Consider the following 18656-nt stretch of genomic DNA (forward strand, 5'->3'; position numbering starts at 1 on the left):
GTTCGCACATTTAGAAAGCCTATCAAATGATTCATGACAAGCCACAGATTGTGAGCTCGAACTCAAGACCAGCACCTCAGTGCCTCCAGATACAGATCTTGTTGGTGTACCACATCAAAATCATGCTGTCTGTCAGGACCTGAAGTGACTGACTCAGAATGTAAAGCAGGAATGCTTTGAGGGCCAAGCAGATCGGCTGAAGCTCAAGCAGACTGATGTGCAGTTTCTACTCCATTTGAGACAAAAGGCCTCCAATTTCCAATGCATCAATATGACTGCCCCAACCACAGGAGGAAGCTTTAGTATCCATAGCCATTGCTGAATGAGAGCAGAAGGGTTTTTCTGTGTATAAGGTGGCCCATCACCTGCTACCACCCTAGGTATTTTGCCGCTTCTGCTGCTAAATACAATTCTTTTTGTCAAGACTCCCTAATGCTGAGCCAACTGGGCCACAGAGAGTGGGAAACTATCAAGATGCATGAGGTTAGCAGGCCTAAAAGACATACGACTGTCATGGTTGGAAGAAGAGCCCCCTCTTGAAACATCAGGATCCTCACCTGAAAGGCCTGAATTCGCTGGGGAAAAGAAATACAGAGGGAGATAGTATCTTACTCCACCATGATGAAAATGGGATGACTGGAGGTTCTTATTGCGAAGGCTGGCCAAAAACCCAATCGTGGTTTGCAGATGGTTTGACAACAGTTGGGTGATCCCGCTTTCAGCAGCTAGCCATCGAGATACAACAGCACAAAGATTGCTGTGTTGTGATTGGCAAGGGGCACCTGGCTGTGCTTCCCGCTCATCGAGTCCGATGAGGAGAGTAGGAGCAGAGATTCGGGACCCGGTGGCAAGGTGTTTATTTTTTATTCACATTGCGCACCCCCGCAAGCACTTTCCCCCTCACCTACTCCGCCCCTTCACCCGCGAGCCATGGCAGCCACCACTGCTGATGTCCTAGTTACATACCTACGGTAACTATGTATCTGGTAGAGACGATTCTAGCCGCAGATTCCTTAACGTAGAATTATCCCCAGGCGTGAGACTGGACCCGGAAAACTTTCTTGCCCAGCATCTCTGCACGCCGGGGGGGTGATACCTCGTGACTCCGCCCGAAGTCCTCCACGGGCGTGATGTCAGCGAGGTCACATAAGCCCCACCCTGACGCGCTGACGTCAGTTTGCTTCAGAGAAATTTTCCACGCCACAACGCGGAGCCATCACAACAAACCTGAGAAGAGCATGGGAACAGTGTGCGAAAAAACCAGAGAAACAAAGAGAGAGCGAGAGAAAAGGTGAGGAACAGCACCAGGCAGCACCGAGGCGCCAGGAGGCTACAACAGGAAAGCCAAAGCAGGAAGAGAGCAGACCGCCTCTGAGGAACAACTGTGGAAGCCAGGTGGTAGCACCAGGCAGAAAAAAAGTACCAGAAGACCACATCAGTAAAGTCACAGTCGGGAGAGCGGAAAGCACCCCTCCGCGGAACCACCGAGCCAGCCAAGGCACAAACAGTGGAAAGCACTGGAAGAGAAAAAGAGAGAGAGAGAGACTGCAACCATAGACCACACAGCAAAGGGCCACAAGCCCGGAACAGAGGGGCAACAACAATCCACCCCAAGACTACACAGTCAAGGAGGGCCAGAGCCTCTAAAAGGAGCAGGAGGCCAAGGACAGGCAAAAGAACCCCCAGCGTAGAAGACTGCAAGGGGATCAGAAATTGTAACAACAAAGGGAAAAGAGCAAAAGCAGGCCCCTACACTGGAGAGAACCCAGCTGGAGGTAAGTCCAACAGGCAGAAAACGAAAAGGACCCCCACAGAAGACAAGCCACTCAGAGGGAGGCTAGTGCAGAAAACCAAGCTGAGGGTCCTCGCTGAATGGGGAGGAAGGGTGCGTCGTGAATGAATCTGCGGCTAGTATCGTCTCTACCAAATACATCGTTACCGAAGGTAAGTAACTTGTACATCTGATAGAGACTACTAACCGCAGATTCCTTAACGTAGAATAGATACCCTAGCCATACTCAGATGGGAGGAGGGCCTGCGAGAGAGCCTCCCCACCAGGAGAGACTAGGGCCCCAGCAGGGGACATGGCGCAAGAACAAGAAGGAAAGGGCCAGGATATCCAAGCCCAACCAAGAGAAAGAGAGAGCCCAACACCCCGCAGGGGCAGACAGCACCCCAAAAGCCTCAAGGAACGCAAGGGCCACCTCAAACCCATTGAGAAGAGGTAGAACCAAAGACAGGGCCCACCATAAGAAACACAGGCATAGAGATAGAAAAGAGCTGAATACACCTCGGCTGCAAGCAGCGGGCAAGGCCGGAACGGCGCCATTGCCAACAGCACAGGCGGAATAAGAAAGGCACCGTCGCAGGAAGTCCCAGCGGAACCAGAGGCATGGGCGCAAGGAAACACATCAAGATCACAACGGAGAAGGAGAACAAGCAGGCCGGCACGGGCATGCACCACCAGTAACAGGCAACACCACAGAACGGCGCACCCTGGACAAAGCAGATGCCAGCCGAAGGTAGAGGCCAGGGAGGACCAGGACACACACTGACCCACGAAGAAGTGGAGGAACCGGCAGAAAAGAAAAAGACGGAGAACGGCCTAAGCCTGCCACCAGAACACAGAGGCCAAGGAAATCCAAACTCTCGGGAGCATCAGACCAAGTACCAAGCCAAAACACAAGACAAAAATGCAGAACCGCTACAACCCGATGGCGCAGACAGCAGGCCAGACCGGCCATGCGACGTAGCGACAAGGGGAAGGACGGATCTAGCACAAGCTACTCCAATACAATTGGCAAGAAGACCGCACCTGCGACATACCGTAACACCACGGAGAGCATGGAACCCGGAAAGGGTGACCACCCCTCCCCAGCACAGGACAGAGCTATCTAATAGCTACAAGTACCCCACATAGGGTAGGTAACGTCCCAAGACCATGGGAACACCTCTTAGGAAAAACATTCCGCAGCAGAGGACAAAACAGAAAGACCTGCAGAAAAACCCCGCAGATGGCTTACCAAGCAGCCAATAAAGAAGACACAGAAGGCCTAATATCATGGCCCACGAGGCTTACCAACAGCCAAAACCACAAGTCAACAAAGGGCCGGACCAGCAGCCAACAGCACCAAGGGCCCAACAAAAGGACCCCAAGGGCACAAGAACCATACAGAACACACAACCCTGGCTACCCATTACAAGGCCCCAGGAAAAACAATGGAGAGCACCTCCCAAAACACAGACCGACAGTCAGGTCACTGAGGGGGAGGAAGGGGAGGAGGAGGAGGACGAAGCCCCGCAAGAAACCTCTGAATGGCAGAATCCGCAGGGGCGTGGAACAACAGAGTGCCATCAAAGGGAAGGTCAACCAGCCATTCCCCAACGTTCTCAGGCTAAACACTATCCCGTAGCCAGGCATGGCGATGAAGGACCACCAAAGTAGCCATGGTACGACCAAGTAGCTCCAAAACGTCCAGAGCCGAGCGAAGAATAACGCCGCCAGCTCCCGGCCATCCAACACATGGTGCCGCAGATCAACGCAGGCACCCTCCTGAGAAGCAGAAGACATAAGGGACTCCGCTGAATCCCACAAGCAAGAAGTGGCCCTGGCCAACACACAAAGAGTGTTAAGGGCCCGCAAAGCAGCCCTGGAGGAGGCGAAGATGTTGCGCCCCCAGGAATCTAACCACGGGCCTCCCATGACGGGGGAGACAACACCGATGGCAAGGAGGGAAAGGCAGTCTGTAAAAGAGGGCCCCTGGTAGAATGGTGGAGGGAAAGACAGACAGGATCATGCGGAGCAGGACGGTGGTGGTGCAGAAGAGGCTGGGGCACCGGGTCCCCCGTGACAGGACGCCCCCAGGCCCCCAAAAGAGAATTGTGGAGCGCAGACTCGAAGGGAAGCAGCTCCCTTCCAACAGAGCCCTGATGGAGAACCTCCAGCAGATGATCAGTGGGGATATGGGCAGCTGGATCGCCCATGCGCAAGGTCCCTGCAGCCGTGAAAACAGCCCAAGCGAAGGCAGCACTTGCCTCAGTAGGGCCCCGCAGCGGCGAAAGCAGTTCCTCTGTGGGCGACTGCTGCGAGCCAAGGCGGCCATCCCCCAGCACAACCGGAGGAAGGAAAGGCCAAGCTCGAAAAGGAGGAGGGTGGACCAATGAATGGGGAACCTGAGGCACCTCCGGCGAAGACTGCAGGCACGGTGACCGCGAAGAGCCGTCCTTAAAGGATGCCGGAGAAAAGGCCACTAGGCGGCGACGCGTCTCCAGAGAAGATGAAACCAACATCCGCCGAACCTCTGGAGAAGAGGGGGCGTCCGAAGACGAATCAACGACCAGACGTCGTCCCGGCACCATAGAGTCCGCCACCGGCGTCTGGTCAACGCTGACCGGCGCCGGAACGACCTCCGCCACAACGCGCGGCGCAGGAGACCGAGGCGGGGTCGGAGCCGGGCGGCTAAGGAACTGCGCCGAAAAGGCATCAACTCGACCTCCGACGAGGCAGCCGCCTGCGTGGAGGGAAGAGAGAGGCCCGGGGACACGCCCGACGCCTAGCCGGCCCCTACGGCGCTGCCAGGGCCTGCAGCCGCCGGCGCCTAAGTGGCGTCACCTCGACCTCGGACAAGGCCGCTGCCTGCCCAGAGGACCGAGGGGGACTCGAGGACACGCACCGAGCCCCGGCAACCTCCCGCGACACCACAGGGACCCCCGCGGGGGTTTGCGGCGAGTCCTAGGCGCTGTGGTCCGAAGGAGGGAACCCCGAAGGGCCGCACCCCGACGGCACCACATCCTCTGAACCTGGATCCGAACCGGTCGGCACCTGAGCCGCCGGCGACGTCGCAGGAGTCCCCGCACGTGGCAAGGGATCCTCAGACGTCCCAGGAAGAGAAGGAGAAGAAGGAAGAGCCAAAGAGTCCTGCAAGGCCGCCACATAGGCTTCCATCTGGGCTCTGCGACACTTACCAACAGGTGAGCCACGCCCTTGCGGCCTGGGAGAAGGAGGATGTCGGAGATGGAAGCGGCGGTTCTTGAAGCATTCCGTGGGGGACGGATGCAGCGACGCCGCCGACCTGGACATGCGTGCGGAAAGGAGTTTCATCCGGCGTTCCCGCCGGGACTTCGGCTTCATTTGCTGACACGCCTCACAATCTGTGGAGTCATGGTGCTACCCCAAACACCACACGCAGATGGGGTGAGGATCCGTCGCTGACATCTGGCGCGTGCAAGACGAGCAGGTCTTGAAGCCCAAAGGCATTCGCACACTGAAAATGCTCAAAGCGGAAAAAGAAGGCCTGAAACAGGCCAGGAACACAATCCGGATCCGCATTGCTCGCGGAAAAGAGGGGTGGGGCTTATGTGACCTCGCTGGCGTCACGCCCACGGAGGACGTCGGGCGAAGTCACGAGGTACCTCCCCCCGGCGCGCAAAGATGCTGGGCAAGAAAGTTTTCTGGGTCCAGTGGGAATAATTCTACGTTAAGGAATCTGCGGCTAGTAGTCTCTATCAGATGTTATCTTTAAAGGACCATAAATTGACAGTGGATGGAACCTGCCACAAAACCTAGACACCAATAGTGTGAATACAGAATCAGTCTATGAAAAAGTTCATCCTGCAACTCGAGGAACACCATTTAGACTGGCAGCACCAGAGTAAAAATTAGCTGTTCACAGTAAAACATCATTCCCTTATGAGGGAAGGGATTCAGAATGAAAAATTCGGAATGGGACAGAGAACGTTGCCTTTCTTTTGAACTAGTTAAGATGGGACTAGAATCCCTGGCCAATCTCATTCTCTGGAACTAATTCCATAGCCTTATTGCTCAACACAGCAATGACCCCATGCTGCAGAATGCAAGCATGGTTGTCTCAGCTGAAGGATGGAGCTTGTTCGAAAATATGTAAGATTCAAACATCCGTGGTGATGGACCAATATATTTTCTGTATGCTTCATTACTGGTTGTATGTCTCCACAACGCATGCCATTACATCGCATGCCTTTACAACGTGGTTCTAACAACTCAAGTGTTGTTACAATGCGTTAAAATTGAAACGCAAACTTTAACCAAGCATAAAGCTTTTGTGGTTAAAGGTGTGAATGAAAATATGATTATTTTACAAGTAAATGTAAACTCTATTTATGTATACATTATAGCTCTATATTTCCCTGTAAAATGCTTATAATTTCTTGGTAATGCATGAAAATACATGTAAAACAAAAATAATGAACTTCATTTTATATAGGTTTTTATATATTCCAAGACCCAGAGCCATCCTAAACCCTAAAATTACCCTTGCCACCCCAAAACCCATATCCATCCTAAACCCTAAAATTACCCTTGCCACCCCAAAACCCATAGCCACCCTAAACCCTAAAATTACCCATGCCACCCCAAAATCCATACCCGCCCTAAACGCTAAAATTACCCATGCCACCCCAAAACCCATCCCCACTCTAAACACTATAATGACCCCGGCCACTCCAAAACCCATACCCACCCTAAAATTACCCTTGCCATCCCAAAACCACCCAAGCCTAAAACCTAAAATTACCCATGCCACCCCAAAACCCATACCCACCCTAAAACCTAATATTAGCCATGCCACCCCAAAACGTATACCCACCCTAAACCCTAAAACTACCCATACCACCCCAAAACCCATACTTACCTAATGAACAAGTTACTTACCTTCAATAATGATGTATCTATTAGAGACACAGTCTAGCCGCAAATTCCTTAACTTAGAATACCCCCCAGGCACCAATCTGGATCCGGAGATTCTTCAGCAGTACCTAACAAATCGCCAACCAAAGGTTGAGGAAGACGGAACCACTTATCAAGGTGGTATTAATCCGTTTGATGCGATTGGTATGACCTGCATAAGCCGCAGATGTAGTTTTAAAAGAATAAATTAAGGTCCATATTATATCATATATAAAGATTTTAGAAATCTTTCTCTGAAAGATATGTTGCTGCGGGAACTTGGCTCTATATTTTTTTGAAGAAAAACTTGTTTTGAATTTAAATCTGATGGGGCGGATAGTTTGTTTTATTAGATTTTAATCATAAATGATTTACACTTTGAATTATATGGCAATAAGGATACCTCCTTTTTCGTTAAAATATCCTTTTTGAATTTGAAAAGCTCTGCGGCTTATCTTCAGAGTCAGATGAATCTGCATACTGGCACAAGAAGACTTCCATACCACACTTAGGAAATACTAACTGGAAATTAGAAATTGTTCTGCTAAAAAGCTAAGCCCTGAAGAAGTTCCGTTAATTGTTTACACAGAAACGAAACGCGTTGGCTGTCGTGTACTTATGTCATCTATGAAATAAAAGTAAAAAAAAAGAAACGAAACGTTTTGGACTTTGTGTCTCACGTTTAGTGCGTGTGCGTGTGCGTGTGTGTGTGTGTGTATATATATATGTCTGGTTAGTTTACGTTCGCTTTATCGGTTTTCCTTTCGTTTATTAATTGAGAAAAAAAATTTAAGAAAAAATTGTTTTAATTTCAGGAATCGGTCACAATTGTAAGCTGTTTATGTTCTAGCTACCTGTGTATGTTTATACCTTTTCCATGCTGTATTTCAGTTAATGCACTACAATCACGGAGAAACGTCTATGACGATGTTTGGTTGCCATGACAACCAATGGTAAATGGTGGTGGTATTTGTATGGTTGACACCGACAGAACTATTTATGCAGTGAGCAAGGCGGTTTTGCCGCCAAAACGCGTCTGACCTAGTTTTGGAATAAATCTTCTTCTGTGTCAAAATTACTCACGAAGTTGGTGCCTGTTTGTTGAAGTGACGCTCAGGATATTAATATATATATATATATATATAAAAAAATCTCCATAATAAACCTATATCAATATATATATAATAACATATCAATATATATATATGCACAGATGGTGTTTTTTATTTGTTTTAAAACAAAAATAGGAAAAGAGCATGCCCAAGAAGAATACAGAAGCCCGCCCAATGGGAGCCCACAGCACGGATGTGGACCACAGCAGGACATAACACTTCAAAACACAGTAAGGCATGTACACATATAGTCAGAAACATGGAACTTTATACAGACACTGCGCATAAATGACCACGAGCATCCCTGCACAGGAAAACTGCTAAGGATGACATCAGCAGAGGTCAGGAGCAGAGGACTTGAGCCCTCACCGGGCAAGGAGCAGAGGGACCGGAGTCCCTGACTGGAAAGGGGCAGAAGAACCTAAGTCTCTGCCTGGGAAGTGCGTAGGGGCAAGACAATATGCAGAAGCAACATGTCTGGCATAGGAGTAACTGCAGACATGCCAACCCCAGAGAGATACTGAGCCATGAGGAAGACTACGTCAGAAGAACCTGTCACCACCAGAGATGAGAGATGTGGATTAGAACGCAGCCGACATTGTGGCACAGTTCGGATCAGCCGGCACCAGTACCTGTGAACGTATGTGTACCCACATACCGTATCATTACTGAATCTGGAAAAGAGACCGTTTTGGGAGTGGAGCGGAATAACATGCCCACAAGAGACATTGGCTGACGGCCAATATAACCAAAATAGGAAGAAGGACCAAAGGCAAGAAAATTAAGACTGGAGCATGCTAGGGTGCGCCAGTCGTGGTGAAAAACAAACAATACTCAGGAGAAATGTGCATCCACAGAGGCACCAGAGAAGTACAAACTAAGTGTAAAATACAAACATGGAGGCTCCAGAAAGAGCTACGTCACCCCTGTGGGTCTTACCAGAGGAGAAGCCCCACTACAGTAGGTAGCTGTAACACAAGAAGCCTACATCATAAGTTGTAGGAAAATACCCTACAGGGACAGAAGAAAACAACCCCAAGAGGACCCCGCAGGATCCTCAGGAAGGGACTACAGATACGCCATACAGTAAAAACAGACATGGAATATCGAAAACACACACTCAGGAAGAACACTTCCTGTGGCCATGCAGAATGGTGATACAATAACCAACGAATACCCCACATAGGGTATGTCACATCCATACAAAATGTACGGGAATACCTCTTGAGACGAGCTCCCAGACAGAGGTGTCAAAAAATAAGGGTAGAAACAGCTGGTCAGCCGCACAGTCCGTCTGGGAAATAACAGCTTGAACCCAGAGACGGATACCACAGAAAAATAATACTGCAATCAATGCAACAAGAGGAGAAGTCCGCAACAAGGACTAGGAATAACATAATCAAGGAAAACCAGACATGAGAAGCTGGACAGCAGAGTCTGCATGACCATCAAAAAGGTGCGCCCCATCAAAGGGAAAATCTCAAAGACGCTCCTGAACATTTGCAGGGAAACTACCATCATGCAGCCAAGCGTGGCGGCGCAGAGCAACTGACCTGGCCTTAGCCCAAACCACAGTCAGTGGTGTCCATGGCTGACCGGATGGTAAACTGTGCCAGTTCACGACCATCATGGAGAATCCGAACCAGATCTGCCCGAGGACCTTCCGGAAGAGACAGAAGGAGGCGCTCAACCGATCCCCAGAGTGCAAAAGTAGCTTGCACACGTGTTTAAAGACAGGAGGCCCAAGCTCGTGGACGCAAATACGTCCCGGCCACATGTTTCCAACCATCAAGACTCCCTGAGAGTGGGAGTAACAGAGGAGAGAAGAAGGAGGGCAGCGAGGCTGAGGCCGCCTGGATGACCAGCCCTTGAGCCCTAGGGTGGAGGGACAAACAGACAGGGTCCTACATAGCCGGGCGATGTCAGTGTGCAATAGCATGATCCACAAGTTTTCCTGATGAGGGTCTTGCCCAAGCCCCGAGAGGGTGGTCATACAACGACTCGCCAAAAGACAGCAACGGCTCCACATCCACGCTGCCCTGGTGGAGCAGGTCCAGCAAGGGATCAGAAGGAAGAGAGACTGATGGAGGCGGGGCCTGTAAGATGTCCGCAGCTCTGCAAACAGCTCTCGCAAATGCGGCACCAGTAGGGGACCGCTGCAGGCTAACACGTCCACCAAAGGGCAGAGACTCTGCAGGCCGAGGAGGACCAAGGCCCTGCCAGCGCTCCACAGGCACATGTGCTGAGGAGCCTGAAACTAACCCTGGGGGCTTTCCACAAGCAAAGGAGCATCAAAGGACATCACCGGCATCAAACAACGTCGAGAAACGTTGCATCGATGAGTGCCAAAGGATACTCCATCGACCGGCGCCGACATCAACCACGATGGGAGGCTGCGAAGTGGAGCGGCGTACACTTAGAGCCAAGCTCCCCGCTGGAGCCACAGCCGACGTCATCACAGGGAGCCCCACAGGGAGCCCCACAGGGATGTGCTCTGACGCAGCAGGTGGACTGCGTCCAGACGTCTGACTGGGCAGCCCCTCTGGCCCACTCCTGACGGCGAGTGGCGCCGAGGGCGAACCCGCCAGCGAAGTTCCAGTCTGAATCCCTATCCCCTCTGTGGGGCCTGCAGGCATGCCAGGGAGAGGGGGTGACACAAAGATGTCCTACACAGCCTGAAATAGGCTTCAATATGGGTCCTAGTTGCACCAACCCTAGGAAATGGTGGGTAGGTGGGGGTCGACTTCTGTGGGGCCATGTCCGGTGAAGACCGGGATCAGCGGGCCCCAGCGTCATGACTACGTGAGGCCGACGACATCAGTGACTTTTTCTTGTGCTTACCTGTGGAAGGTGAGCAACGTCCGCGGGAACAGCTCTGTGACCTGCCCCGAACCGGAGTCCCAGCTTGAGATGGAGAAAGGCGACACGTGGACTCCGAATGGGACAACCGGGCAGACCATTTCATCTGACGTTTCCGCAGGGACTTCGGCTTCAGCTGCCGACAGGCGTCGCACTCCTTAGAATCGTGGTGCTCTCCCAAGCACCACATACCGATTGCGTGCAGATCCATTGTTGACATGTGCTGTGCACAGGTCTCGCACGACTTGAAGCCCGCAAGGCATTGCACACTGTTCCCAGACGCAAAGAGGCATCGGTAAGGCCCAAAAAAACAAAACAGGCCAGAGGAACCGCTTCTCCTAGATCCGCGTTGTAGATGGGAAAAGAAGAAAACTGACATCAGCGCGCCGGGAGGGACTTGTGTGGGTCCACTGACGTCATATCCGTGGACGACGTCATGGCGGAGCCGTGCAGCGCCGTCCCCCGGTGGACAAAGGTACTGCTGAAGAATCTCCAGATCCAGACTGGCGCCTGGGGGATATTCCAAGTTAATTAATCTGTGGCTAGATGTCTCTACCAGATACTTACATTTGGAAAAGGATATCCCTTTACCATCCAGGTCTTTACAGCGAAATTGGTTGCAAAGGCATGTGTTGTAAGGGCCTATGATTTATTCTCCATTAGCAGGCTGGGAATCAACTGTAAATTAACAAAGGGCAAACATTTATTATTTTTTATTATTACAACCCATCTACTTTATTGTGCACAATTCACTTTTCAAACAATGCCATCTTAAACGATCTTCAGTATCTCAGTACACAGCATGACTGAACCCACAGACATTTCTCGTTTTGCTCTATATTTCTGTATATATTAAGGCACCAGACTGGATCCTGAAACCTGTCTTCAGTGGTGCTCTCATGTGCCGCTCTGGTTTAGCTCTGTTCCACCCAGAAAGTAACTGAGCAGAGTTGCATAAAGGCACCACCCTTGCACGCTGACATTAGTTTCATATTTTCCTTTCTGCACCCTCTGACATGGAGTGTGAACAATTGAAGGTACCATTGTGATGACCTCAAACTTGGGAACTTTTTGAATGTTAAAAAGAGGCCACTCTAAAGAATGGGAAAGCATAAAAAACTGTGAGAAATGTGCAGGTTCTTCTGATAGATATGTCGAACAACAGACCCCTCACCTTAGAACAGATATGAGGGAGCACCTCTCTAGGTGGAGGGGTCTGTGGAGAGACTTCAAACAAAATGTCCTGCAGGAGAAAATTGTCGAAGTGTCCTTCACGTCGGTACTGGACATCAAGGCAGTCATGCTTTGTAATCATATGCACTGACACCTATGATGCAACCTGGCAGATGCCAAGGTAATAGACACTATGCGAGCAAACAAAGTGGGAGCATCCTTAATCCTGGTGGAATAGGCTCACAGACATTCCAAGGGCTGCTTTTTGGCCACTGCGTTGCAGATCTTGATATAGAGGACTATCCACCTTGATAGTGTCTGCGTCTGCACAGCCTTCGCTTTCATTGCTCCAGAGAAACACACAAAAAACTGATCGGCCACAAGGTGTTCCTTGGTGCAACCAATGAAAAAACGTAGTCTTTTTAGGGTATAGCCAATGGGGACTCTCCTCCTCTTTTGAGGAGTGCTGTGGGGCACAAAATGCAGGCAGGGATGAGGGACTGTCCTATGTGAAATTGAGTCACAACTTTAGGCAAGAATGCCGTCAGAGTGCTCAGCATCAACTTCTCAGGGAAAAAGGTAGCATTTGGTGGTTTAGTGATCTGTCAGATGCTGCTTGCTCAAATGGTTTACTCTGCATTCAGGGACCCTGCCGGGTGATGTAGTGAACTATCCGTCCTTTTCTTCTCTCCGGGGAAACCCACAAAAAGCTCATCATCCACCGAATGTTCCTTGGTACAATCAATGCAAAACTTTAAAGACCTTTGCAGTCCAGACGATGAAGCCTCTTATTTAAGGGGTGAGGAGGGTAGAGCAATGGTATTACCTTGATGAATAGCTCAACGTGGAAGGAAATGGTGACTTTTCCTCAGCACCAATTTATCTAGAAAAAAGGTGGTGCAGGGATGTTGCACCAACAGCACCTGAAGCAATTGCAATGAAAAATACAGTCATTAGAGTTAGAAGATGCAACAAGCAGCGTTGCATTGGCTGAAGGGTGTACATATGAGAAACGTCAAGACCAAGTTATTGTCCTACATTGGAATGCCCAATGGCTTTGGATGGGATGTGTGTCAAACCTTTAATAAACTACATCACTTTAAAGGCAAACACACAAATGCCAATAGGGAGACAAATAACCTTTAATAATACATATTGGAATGCTTTGCTGGGCCAAAGACAAAACAAACAATACAACATTCAACAGTTTTGGGGGGCGCTAGAGGGTGGTAAGCAAGATGGTCGGACTTACGTGAGGCTCCTGCAGCTCGGGGGAACAATCCCGTCTGGTATTCTTTTCATCTCTTGCCCTACAACGTCGCAAATAACACTGAAGGGGTAGCGGATACCCGCTGACATTCACGGGTGCGAAATCATCGCCACATGCAGTGCTGCCGGCCACGAAGACTCACTCCATCCTCTCCGGCCTTGCGACTCCAAAATGGCTGCTGTCGCGGTCGCAGCCCCCTGACCCTGCCGCTCCAGCAGTGAGCAGAGCTACACCTGAGACCGTATCGTCGACTGGGGCGGCTTTGAGTGTTGAGGCCCTTCTGCCGGAGGAGCGGAGCCGGCCTGTTTGCTGTTGGGGGCCCCCGAGATCCCGCACTCCTCCCCGGAACGTATCAACCGGCGGCCGGTCCCCCGGTGGCGGAGAGCACCTGGGCCGCGCCAGGCAGGAGCGGTGGGGGCCTTCGGTCTGTTCAGGCCCCAGCCCACCGTGACAAGCCTGAGTGCTGCCTGAAATCGGACACCAGACGCCGCGACGGACACTGAGGCTCCAGAGGCGTGGGGTGATTACTGCTGCTGCAGCATCGGCGGACCCGGTGGTGTGTGGCATGGCCCTGACCCAGGGTGGTCTCGTCCGAACCTGCTACGAAGACTCTCCCTGCTATATGTGCCCCGGTGAGTCTGCCTGCAGCAGCGGCTGTCCCCCTTTGCCGCAGTGCTCCGTTATGCTCACCTGAGGCGCGCCATCCCCCTGGGCCTCCTTCCTTAAGCTGCACCCCAGGCCCCCAGGCCCCACGGCATCTCTCACCGCCACAGACTCATCTTTGGGCCCATCCGTACAGGCGCGGACGTGCCGACGTGGCCTGGCTTCTCCATTTGGCCTAAGGACCAGAGGCCTCCACACTTGCTGTGCCTCCTCCACGGGTTGGCCTGCTCTCTCTGGCCCTGGAGCCCTGCTGAGCCCTGCATGCTTTTCTTGAGCCCTGCATTTAAAGCTGAACTTGAAAAAGAAATTGAAGAGTTCTTCCCCCGCAATGACAATTCGGTGGCACACTACAGTATGGGAAGCCTTCAAAGTCACAGTGCGCGGAATTTGCATTGCCAAAAGTGGAGGGATATTGAGGGACATCCGTGCCACATAGAGGGCGATCTCAAACACACTGAGACCCAAATGCAAGCTACACCCACCCCCAAGATTTACTAAATGACTACCATGAAACTGCTGAGAGGGAATGTAGGTTCAGAGGGAAATATTTCCAAGCCCGCCGGTACGGGGAGGGTAAAAGACCAGGAAAAGCACTGCAGGCCCTGATCCGTCCCCCTAGATTCTCCAACACCATATTAGAAATAAATCAATAAAAAAAAAACACAAACACACACACACGTGCAAAATCGCTGCCATTTTTATTCGATTTTACAGCACTTTGAACACAACGCACAGAACACACCCTGCGTACTATACCCCCTTCTTTGACGACACCGCGATTGCTTGGCTTGGAGATAACCAGAGGGAATTCCTCCTGGCCCATCACGAGGACGAGGAGATTATTGCCACCATAATGCAGCTACAATCTGGTAAAGCCCCCGGACCGGATGGTCTCCCGGCTGAATTTTACAAAACCTTTCGCCATATCCTTATTCCGGTCCTGCGGCATGTCTACGAAGAGGCTAGAGAGACAGGTAAACTCCCCCAGACAATGCGGGAGGCGCTCATAATATCCCAACCGAAACCAGACAAACCGCCTACGCAATGTGACTCCTACAGGCCCCTCTCCCTCATCAATGTAGACGCTAAAATATTAGCTAAATTAATTGCAAACCGCATCAGCCCCCTCATGACTGCCCTGGTCCTCCCTGACCAGTTGGGGTTCGTGCCCAGCAGAGGCACTTCCCATAGTCTTCGGACATTATTTGCCGTCCTACAAGACATTGATCCTGATATGAATGTGGAGTGAAGTCACTGCCAGAGACCTGAAGCATCGGATCTCTACCTCTCCCTGCTGGCCTTCCCAACGCAGAAGCAATGCATCTGACATTACTGTCAATTCTATGTGGAGTAGGGAGAAGGGGCTGCCAGTGTCCCAATGGTGATCCAGAAGATTCCACTGCTGATGTTGTGCAGTCTCTTCCGAAATCTAGATACATTCTGACACATTAACCTGATGCTGTGACTTGAGGTCCCACTGCAGAGTTCACATGTGCAACCAGGTATATCTGGTCAGCAGGTTTCAAGAGACCTGCAACCCAAGCGGCCTGGTGAGGCCTAAAGGGAGCACTGTGAACTGAAAATGCTTCTGGCTCACTGTGAAAAACAGGGAGCACTTGTGGGCCTGTAGGATCGGGATATAAAAATAGGCATCCTGGAGGTCTAAAGCCACCATCTGATTTACAGGGTATAAGGTAGACAGGTCCTTCTGCAGGAAAGCATTGAGAGGAAGAAGATCTAAAAAAGGTTGAAGGCCTCCATCTTCTTCAGCACAATTCTTACTTATGAAGCTTGAATCTATTCTACGGCCCTGCAGGCCAAAAGGGTGTGCACTTCCTGCTGCAAGACAGACTGATGGGGTTCTGTCACTACCCAGAAGGTGGTGAAAGGTGTGGCGGAGTAGAGAGAAAAGGAAGGGCGTGGAGCCTATGTACAAGTTGGAGGACCCACTTGTCATTTGTCAAGTAAATATCTTAAGAATTTATTGGATCTTGTCTCAGGCAGAATGGCTGTGCACCTGCAAGGACACATTAAAGAGGTTTGAGGCTGCCGATGGAGATGGGGTGGAGGAATGAGCTGCAAGTTGTTCCTGCTGTCCTGGGTATTGTCTCTGCGAACCATGGTATCATCCATGAAAGGGCTGAAAAGCCTGCTGGGCTGGTGGAGGAGTCTGCTATTGACAAAACATAAAACCCTGACCACTGCCATGGAGATGGCAAAATTATTGGTGGAGTTATCTGGTTGGGGCTGCCATACAAATGTGCTGTGGCCTTGCTTTCCTTAAACCGTTGCAGGTCCGTGTCAGCTTTTCGCCAAAACGGCAAGAGCTGTCCAACATTATGTCCATCAGGGATGCAAGGACATCCTAGAGAAACCCACAGACCTCATTCAGGCATGGCACGGAAATGCTGAACTGGTACTCACCGCTTGACCTAAGCAGTTGGTCATGTCTAAGAAGCTAAATCAGATTGCAAATTTTGCTGCATCGTAACCATCCTGGATAGGTTGAGGGAGGTAAGGCCTTAGGTTGAGCAGAATGGCTGGTAAAAAGTGTGTCACCATGTCCCAGAGCACATGGGAGTAGCAGCCTAGAAGACATCTGGTGCTTAGGACAAGGCTCTTATAGGAAAAACTCCACTGTCTAATGTCGCTATCCGTTTTGACTAATGATCAGGCAGGGTGGTAGGAAAGGCGTTGGGATTGACTTTACTGGTGCACACTAGTACTGATATACTCAGGCAACGTATATTGTGTAATAAAGACTGGGTTGCCCAGTAGAGGACAATAGTGACAAGTGACCTGCCTGTTGACAGGTGGACCCAAACAAGCTTTTGTCTAATTGTCTAAAAGGATATCTGTGAGGGCCTCACTAAATGGCAATAGAGGTTCTGCGAGGGCCTGACAGCATTAAAGCACTTCAGTAAGGAGGGGGAGGGGTAGGGGGGATGGGGTGGAGGAGGTGGGCACAATTATGGTAGGCATCTTGGTGTTCCTCGTATCAGTTCTCATCATACTGAGGAATATTATCATCCCCTTTATCATAATTGTCATTGTCAAAGTCAGTGCTGATAAGACTTCAAAATAAGGGCAAAGTCTCAGAATTGGAAGGATTGTCTCCTGGCTGCATGATGGTCAGCGCCGGGTGCTGCCTTGGTCGAGGTCATGGTGGATTCTGCTCGGTCAGACAACACAATGGGTGGCAATTCATCCACCACGTCAATACAAAAGGAACCAGCGCAGGGAGTGGTGCTGCAACTGAAGTCTGCTACAGTGTTAAAGCTGGTGCTGAAACTAAAGTGGGCTCAAGGGACACAGATGGCAATGAGGACGAACTGCCTGCGAAAGTCCAACAGGAAGTCCTTGCGAATTCTTGGCCCACAAAGGCGCACCACAGGGAACCAGTAAATGGCATAAATATGCAGCATAGCCTCTCAGGAGGCCTCTAATTGTTGTAATGTCGCAGATGGATTTAGGGTGCACAGGGACAATGCTCTTAATTGCAGGGGCAGCTGACATGTATGTGCACCGGTCGGGCGGGCAACTAAGTGGCGGGCTTGTGTGCACGCAGACAAGATGAGTAGCAAATAATAAAACAGTCACTTACGTTGCCTACTGCATGTGTGACGTCCTCTTCAGTCCCTCCTCCGTTGACTCTGCAGGCTCCAGACCCCAGGAAGTTCCACTAACCAATGCTGGTGCTACTCTAACGGCTTCAGAGCAGCGCCAGGATTAGGGAGAGCGTCCTGGCTGAACGCTCCTTCAGGCCCTTTAGGCTTGTGCTTGGTCTCCACCCTGCAGTCTAGCTGGTGCCCTCGTTGCATACACCGGTTAGAGCCAGTTCAGAAACCCTTGGTTCCTGCTCTGGCGCAAAACTGGACAAAGGACAGGGGAGTATTCTCCCCTCTGTCCAGCCCCTCCCGCTGGGACAGATCCCAGAGTTGTTCCAACCCTTTCATTTGGTATTTAGTGCCTCCCCTGTGGGTGGGTCCTCAGATTTGTTGTGGAACAAGACTCATCTCTGAAACCAAGACACTCTTCGACCGTCTGGACACATGGACTTCGCTGGACTTTGCCTGGAACCACGACTGCATAAAAGAAGACTCCTGCTGCTCTTGATCTGGCTGTTCTGCAAGTATTCTGCCTTGTCTGTGTCAGTGCTTTGCTCAGGATCTCCAGAGACCAGTGGGCATCAAGGACATCCGAAGTAATCTCCCTTGGAGTGAAGGGGACACTCCCCTATATCTGCAGTCACCACATCGAAGCTGACCGGTCTGCTGCTCCTGTCGTCCTACAGACTTCCCGAGACTCAGTAACACAGGTGGTGGTTCGGTGGTTCTGTGGTTCCCCCGTGGCAGGACCAGTCTTCACTGCAATTTGGAGGACAGTGTCCCTCGTCGGAGCCGCTGGGACCGAACCCTTGCGCTCAGCATCAACTTGTCATTGCAAAGGCTCCGCACTCCAGAGATCTTCAGGCTACAAGAAGGTCCAGCCTACAGCATCCATCTCTTGAAGAACAGTGTCCTCCCTGCATCCTCTGCATCTTGGGCTTCCATCTTTGGTGAGCTGCCTGAGGTCCTCTTGCAACACGTGTGCCTTCGGCCTGTGGGTCCTCTCGAGGGTCTTCTGCTTTGGTGGGACCTACTCAGACTCTCCTGCACACAGGGACCTTGCTGGTCCCAACAATTGCATCTTTCATCTTCCACACTAGTTGCAGCTACCAAGGCTTGTTGATTCTCCCATCAGACACAGACTACCTAGACACCGACATCCAATGTGGGACAGCTTGTGTACGGCTCCTGTTCTTCCACAGTGTCGCCGGGTCCCCACAGCTGCAGCGACAAGGTCCTTGTGAAGTCTTCTGAACTTCGGGGGTGTG

At 51.0% G+C, this 18656-nt stretch overlaps 1 protein-coding gene across 2 annotated transcripts in view; it reads right to left on the bottom strand.

The window, feature by feature from the left end:
- ZZEF1 (zinc finger ZZ-type and EF-hand domain containing 1) overlaps positions 1-18656 on the bottom strand; it is a 1433434-nt gene that overhangs the window by 292937 nt on the left and 1121841 nt on the right. The gene's annotated exons all lie outside the window — the stretch shown is intronic.

The sequence above is a fragment of the Triturus cristatus genome, chromosome 3_2 (genome assembly GCF_964204655.1).
Source record: "Triturus cristatus chromosome 3_2, aTriCri1.1, whole genome shotgun sequence".
In the NCBI taxonomy this organism is placed as follows: Eukaryota; Metazoa; Chordata; class Amphibia; order Caudata; family Salamandridae; genus Triturus; species Triturus cristatus.